General features: G+C 47.8%; 1 long non-coding RNA gene across 1 annotated transcript; it reads left to right on the top strand.

The window, feature by feature from the left end:
- The first annotated feature begins 560 nt into the window (after positions 1-560).
- Positions 561-4,986, top strand: LOC132649161 (uncharacterized). Its single transcript, XR_009587599.1, has 2 exons — positions 561-1,001; positions 3,782-4,986. It is a non-coding gene; the product is annotated as an uncharacterized LOC132649161 (long non-coding RNA).
- Positions 4,987-7,622: the final 2,636 nt, after the last annotated feature.

Here is a 7,622-nt window from a genome sequence, read left to right as displayed (position 1 = left end):
AGTCACCATCCCTAACCTGCAGCCTTTGCCTTGGATCACACAAGCCCGAATCTTCCAGCCAGAAGACACACCTGAGCCACACACACTTGGGTCAGGTTGTTTTGTTGTCTTCTTAATTTAAGGCACGGTCTTACTAGGTCAACCAGGCTGGCCTTGAACTTGTAGTCCTCCTGCCTTTGCTTCTCAAAGGTCCAACCCTGCTCACTTCTAAAAGGGCCCATGTCCCAATGCTCTAAAACGTATCGACACTTGGTGGATGGTGTGCCTCAGTGCTGTAGTGAACAGAGGGTGGGAAGGTACTGGTGACTGTGACACACTGATTTCCTTACACGTGGAAGCTGGGATGTTGATCTCAGAAATGGAGAGTCGAAAAATGGTTAACAGAAAGAGGCCAGGAACAGCAGGCAAGAAAGGAAGGCAGAGAAGGCCTGGAGGTGGAGTACCAAGTGTGTAGCCAGATGAGGCATAAGTGGCCGTGCTCCATAGCACAAAGAGGTGGAAACAGTCAGGGGATATTTGTCTGTTTCTAAGTAGCTGGGAAACGAGTACCTTAGTGTGGGGAGCCGAGGCTCAGATGCCACTAGCTGGCGCTGACATCTCGCCCTCAAAACTTAAACCTCCAGGGTGCACGCGCAGATGCGTATACACGCTAAAGATTGCGTAAGCACGCTAAGAATTGCGTAGGCATGCCGGTAAGAGTGAGCAGCCAATCAGGGTATTGACACGTCACTCAGGTGGACCCAGGCTTATATAAACAGCGCTACTCCGGGGCCCGCCCTCTCCTTCGATCTCTTCCTTCCCCGTTTCCCCGCCCGGGGCCGCGGCCCTCGGGAAGCCGCCCGCGCCCACGAGGTGGCCGGGCGGCCTCTCTCTCCCCTCTTCATCGCGTGACTAATAAAGTTTACTGCGGAAGGATTCCTGTGGTCGCGTGCGTTTCTGCCGGCGAAACATTCACGCGGCGGCTCCCAACATCTGGTGCTGAAACCCGGGAACATTGCTGGGTAAGGAGGGCCCCCTTTAGCGGGGAGGAATTCAGAACCGCAACATTAAGGTTTGTCCTGAAAGACATGTTCGATCTCGACTTATCCCGTTTCTCATTTCGGCTAGCGGAAGCCCTTATGGCCTTCTCTGCTGTGATAGCCGCCATAGCTTTCCTTTTTTTGGTCTCGTGCAAATTCAAGGACTGCCTCGGGAGAAAGAGGAGTAGCAGGAGATTAAGGATAGGGGGGTTGCAAGACAACATGCCAGAATCAGGACGTGAGATGAGGTTAAGGGTCCCAATGGATAGAGATAGGGACGTCTCTAAGAAAAAAGGCCCTTCTGTGGACGTTAAAGCCACGGAAGAGAGAGGTCAGGGAAAGGACGCCCTGGTAATAAGAGGTAAAAGAAAAGAAAAAAACTCAATAAAAAGGCCTCTTTATCCAATAAGATTAAAATTCCCGCTAAATGCCTGGGCGCAGCCATCTTGGCTTTCATCAGAGGCTTCCACGTGGCTGGCAACTGGGCGCAGCCATCTTGGCTTTGGGAAAAATGGGCGGGACCTTGGGTATGTCAGCGGTCCCCACGTGGCCGGCGCCATCTTTGATTCAGGCTAGGAGGCCCCTGCCTCCCATGTGCTCTCCATATAATTCATTTAAAAGACTGGTGATTGTTCATTACAAAATGTTTTTATGCTCTTTTAAGAAAAAAAAAATTCTAGCTAATAGGTTTGATATGGCTAAAATAATTTTTACAGTTTAAAATTGTTCTGTTAAGCAGTTAATTTTAAAGCTTGTTTAATCATTAAAAAATTTTGGTTGTGGGGGATTATAGATGCTCCACAGTGTTTACTGTATCAGCAACACCTAGTGGCTGTACTTGGTGTTGTCAGTCGCAGCCTGCTAATGCTAACACATGGCCTGCCGCCATAATGGTTCAGCAATTAAAGGCACGTAAAGCTGTAGTTTGGCTGCCATGTTTGTTTAGGGTTTCCAGCTAAGTTTAGGGTTTCCAGCTGAGTTCAGTTACACGTGGCCAGCCACCATACTGGTCCGGAGATAAAGAGGGTAAAGCTATGAGTTTGCCACCATTCTGTTCAGGTACTGTTCAATTTTATTTAAAGATTCCTTCTGCTGAATTAAAGCCCCTATTTGATATTTTGGAAGGGGATGTTCATATTTCTTCACCCAGAGCCTTAACACCGGCTGCAAGCCACGCTCTGCGAGTGGTAGAAAACGCTTTACAGGATGCCCAATTAAAACGTGTAGATAAAACTAAGGCCTTTGACCTGTGTGTCATTAAAACTAAACATTTGCCAACTGCTGTATTATGGCAAGGTGGGTCCTTAGTGTGGGTTCATCCCAATGCCTCTCCTACAAAAATTATTGAATGGTATCCGGATGCAGTCGCTCAACTCGCACTTCGTGGGTTAAAAACAGCCATTACATACTTTGGGAGGGAGCCAAAGTCTTTAATAGTGCCTTATACGGCTCACCAAGTTCAGGTATTAACTGCTACCTCTGATATTTGGGCGGTGCTGGTTACCTCTTTTAGTGGTTCAATTGATAATCATTACCCAAAACATCCTATTTTGCAATTTGCTTTAACTCAGGAGGTAGTCTTCCCGCATGTAACGTCCCAAAAGCCACTTCGGGATGGACTGGTAGTCTATACAGATGGGTCAAAAACAGAAATAGGAGCTTATGTGGTTAATAATAAAGTTATTTCTAAGCAATATCATGAGACCTCGCCTCAAATTGTGAAATGTTTAGTGGTGTTAGAAGTTTTAAAAAAATTTCCAGGTCCCTTAAATATTGTTTCTGATTCTAGTTATGTGGTAAATGCAACCAAAATCTTAGAGGCTGCTGGATTAATTAAAGCGTCTAGCAAGCTTACAAAAATTTTTCAAAAGATTCAGTTTGCCTTAATTACCAGAAGATACCCTGTTTTTATTACACACATCAGGGCTCATTCCGGTCTACCGGGGCCCATGTCCCGTGGAAACGACCTGGCAGATCGAGCCACAAAGATGATTGCATTTGCCCTCCTTTCAAGTTTAAAATTGGCTAAGGAGTTTCATAAAAGATTTCATGTTACAGCTGAGACATTGCGTAATCGATTTAACATAACTAGAAAGAAAGCTAGAGATATTGTTACCCAATGTCAAAATTGCTGTCAATTCTTAACTGTGCCTCATGTTGGGATTAATCCCAGAGGAATCTGTCCACTACAAGTGTGGCAGATGGATGTCACCCACATTTCATTTTTTGGTAAACTTCAATACTTGCATGTTTCTGTTGATACTTGCTCTGGAGTTATGTTTGCTTCTCCCCTGACTGGAGAAAAGGCAGCCCATGTTATTCAACATTGCCTGGAGGCATAGAGTGCCTGGGGAAAGCCCAAAATTCTAAAAACTGACAATGGGCCAGCCTATACTTCTCAAAAATTTAAACAGTTTTGTCATCAGATGGAAATAACCCATCTCACAGGGCTCCCCTACAACCCCCAAAGCCAGGGCATCATTGAACGTGCTCACCGCACCCTAAAATCCTATTTAATAAAACAAAGGGGAGGAGTCCAGGAGGCTCTGCCCTCAGTGCCACGAGTGACGGTTTCACTGGCACTCTTCACTCTCAATTTTTTAAATTTGGACAGTCAAGGCCATTCGGCTGCTGATCGCCACTGTTCAGGGCCTAACAGGCCCAAGGAGATGATTATATGGAAGGATGTCTTAACTGGACAGTGGAAAGGCCCGGATCCTATTTTAATAAGATCCAGGGGAGCTGTCTGTGTTTTTCCACAGGAAGAAAACAATCCATTCTGGGTACCGGAGCGCCTCACGCGAAAGCTCGTGACAGCTGAAGATGATCTTCCAACAGACACACCTGCTACTGCTGAAAGAATCCAGGACAGCGAGGAGGACCACTAATTCTACTCGAGTGGATTCATTGCCCACAGACTGGCTTTACCCTGGGTTTCTTCTGCCTTTTCTTACTTCAGATTGGGTGGGGGTCGGAATGTTTGGTGTAGCATTGTGTCGTGGCTTAGTGTTTTTTACTCTGGTTGTTCTGCAAACTCTATACCCAAAACAAACGTGACTAGGTCGCAATCGCGCAAGCACTAGCACCCTTGGAACAAGGATCGTCTCCCAAAAATTTGGTTATCCATGTTAAAAAATTAAAACAGACTGTGACACTCAGTCGATGCACCTCAGGGGTTTCACCCATTGCACTGAGTCGATGAGTGATCCAGGTTAATGTTGCCTTTGCCTAAACGGTTATGGTACCTAGACAGGAGGGTGACAGCTCTTGCACTCCCTGGAATTTTATTCCATTGCACGGGAATGAGTGTCACCTCCTTTCTGAGATGTGGTACCTAGACAGGAGGGTGACAGCTCTTGCACTCCCTGGAATTTTATTCCATTGCACGGGAATGAGTGTCACCTCCTTTTAAAAATCTTCTCCCCTAGCCCCTGCACCCAGAGGACTTGTTTCCATTGCACCTGGTGGGGTAAGGGAGTAATCTAAAGCTTTTGATCGCTTACTCCCCAAAGAAGGAGTTTGCTTGATCGAGCTTAGGGCCCTCTTGTACCGTGCTCATAGGCTTTTAGGCAGTTTTCATTTATTTATTTATAACAAAAAGGGAGATGTGGGGAGCCGAGGCTCAGATGCCACTAGCTGGCGCTGACATCTCGCCCTCAAAACTTAAACCTCCAGGGTGCACGCGCAGATGCGTATACACGCTAAAGATTGCGTAAGCACGCTAAGAATTGCGTAGGCATGCCGGTAAGAGTGAGCAGCCAATCAGGGTATTGACACGTCACTCAGGTGGACCCAGGCTTATATAAACAGCGCTACTCCGGGGCCCGCCCTCTCCTTCGATCTCTTCCTTCCCCGTTTCCCCGCCCGGGGCCGCGGCCCTCGGGAAGCCGCCCGCGCCCACGAGGTGGCCGGGCGGCCTCTCTCTCCCCTCTTCATCGCGTGACTAATAAAGTTTACTGCGGAAGGATTCCTGTGGTCGCGTGCGTTTCTGCCGGCGAAACATTCACGCGGCGGCTCCCAACACCTTAGTTAGTTTTTCAATAGTGACATGAGCCTGACATGAACCTGGCTCATGAGCTTGGAGACGGCAGGGGCTGTGCGGCAGAAGCCTGCCTTCACTCCAGTGGCTGAACAGCGAGAGAACGAGAGAACAAGGGGGGCACATTCCAGTGATCACCAGTCTCAGCCTAACCCCCACCCCCTACTTTTCAAAACCCGCAATGACGGCATCACAGTGCAAATCCATCAAGGGACTAATCTAGAGAGATGCCAAGACAGACATACCCAGAGCTGAGCTAGCCCTCAAGTGCGTCTTAATCCAAAGTGACAATCAAGATTAACTATCACGAAAACCTGAGTGTTCTCAGCCCAGAGAGTGACTGGGGTGACAGAAATGCTAAATACCTGTTAGTCATTCTGTGTTTTATAGACACACACAATATTGAGCAATTCTGCACGAATCTCATGTGTCAATCAGAAGAGAAGGGAGAATAATAGAGGGGAAGAATAAAGAGGAAGGATGAGAGAGTAAAGGAAGGTGGAGAAGGAAAATGGAGAAGGAAATGAATGAAGAGGAAGAGGAGTAGGCAGAGGAAATGAAGGGACTGGAGAAGGAGGCAGAGGAAAAAGAGGAGGAGGAGGAGCAAGAGGAAACTCAGATATAACCTACTGGGCCAGGCAAACAAAACAGAAAGGAAAAGGAAGGATCGAGGGACATGGCAATGGGCAGGTTGGCTCCTGCCCTTGACGAATGGTACCACTTAGACGCAGAAGTTGGGCTGTGCTGAAACCCTAAGGAGGAAGGACTCTAGAAGTTCCAAGCATAGCAAACACGGCACTGGCAGGCCTTGGCCTTCCCCCGTCCTTGGATAAACCATAGATTATATCCCTAAAGCTAGCCACCAAAGTCTATTCCCTTATTCAGCCACTTCCTCCTCCTGAGGCTCACTACAAAGGTCCAGCTCTCAATGTATCCAAGTCCAGCAATCAAAAGACCCGTATGGCTCAACTAATTAGCATCCTCAATCAAAACAAATCAACTCATTCAAATGCGGGGGGTGGGAGGCAGAGGAAGGGTCCCCCCCTTTTTTTTTCTTATAAACTGCCATTTGCCTAGGAGCCATATCGCCTTCACTTTATCCAGAGGCAGTCCTTTATCCCTCGGGGCAAATATCCTTTCCCCTGCTCCCTTGCCTCTTTTCTCCTTTCTTCTTTATGTTCTATACCCTGTCTTTAGGGTAATTAAACCTCTTTTGTCCTAAGAACTTGGTCTTGGTGTGTTCTGTGCCTACTCTGGTCCTTTTAGTATTATTCCTACTGTTCTCTGTCCTGGGGTCTGTAAGTGTTGCAGCTCTGAGTGGGGAAAGGTATCCTGGCACTTGGGGGCCAAGGAATATCAGAAAGCTAGACCACATAAGAAACCTCACACAAGATTAACTGGGAAAGACACAAGAGTGTGGCTGCCTCTGCTCGGGCGAGAAGCAGCAGAGAACTGAGTGGGAGGTAGGCTTCTAGAGGGCCTCTGGAGGACACAGTTTTCCAGGGTGGAGTCTCCACTGGTGGGGCTTCAAGTCCTGAGCTAGAAGCAAGCTCAGGGATCGGCAGGTTTTGAGCTCAGAGGTCGGTGGGTTTTTGAGCTCAGGGACTACTGAATTTTCAAAGCCCAGAAGAGAGCTCAGATTTTTTTACCCTTCAGGGTACCAGCTGGGGCAAGTAGATGAACGTGTTGTATCTCCCAGGAAAACTTTGTCACACAATACTGGACCTGCTTGTTTCCTTTGCTTGAGGCCTCAGAGGGACTGGATCCCCTCAGCCTGGCTCCCTGGGGATGATTCACGAACACAAACCTTCCAGGTACTTGGATTTGGTGGCACAAATGGTGAACACGCCTGAGCTTTCCTGAGCATGTTTATTCTAGCATAGCCTTGAGACCCAAACATGCCTCCCAACAATCTGTCAGCTTCAGATGCCCACTGCTATACTGGCCTCCTAGTTTTACGAGAGCAAACAGAACAGGGTTGACCAGGAGGTAAAGGGTGATAAACAAGGTTTGGGCACAAAATAATATAAGAGGCCGTTACCAAAAGGGCTGGATGGATTCCAGAGAAGTCCTGGGCTGGGTGAACACATTTAAAACATTTTTTTTCCAATCTTGTCTGGGGAAATAGCTCAGTTAGACTGAGTGCCTCACTGGCATGAGAACCTGAATTCACTCTTCAGGACTCACTTTAAAGAGCCAGGCTTGGGGGCGCACATGCATATTAGCACACTGGGAAACAGAGACAGGTGGCTCTCCGAGGCTCACCAACCAGCCAGCCTAAACAGATCAGCACACTCCAGGCCGGTGAGGGATCCAGTCTTGAGAGAAAGGTCGACAGGCCCCAGAGAACAACCCTGAAAGTTACTTCACGTTTCCACATGGAGATGCACACACAAATGCATGACCCGACCCCTCCCCTCACCACACACATATCCACAAGCATATGGACACACAGCACAAGGTGCCAGTCTTTGTGAGCAGTCTGAGGTGTTTCTAAGCACCAGTCTTTTCACTGATAGAATGGTAATGTTACTTGGATCTAAGCATTTAGTGCCACTGCCATC

The sequence above is a fragment of the Meriones unguiculatus genome, chromosome 19, assembly GCF_030254825.1.
Source record: "Meriones unguiculatus strain TT.TT164.6M chromosome 19, Bangor_MerUng_6.1, whole genome shotgun sequence".
Taxonomy (NCBI): domain Eukaryota; kingdom Metazoa; phylum Chordata; class Mammalia; order Rodentia; family Muridae; genus Meriones; species Meriones unguiculatus.
Note: the sequence above shows the minus strand (reverse complement) of the source record. Positions and strands in the feature narration are given on the sequence as shown.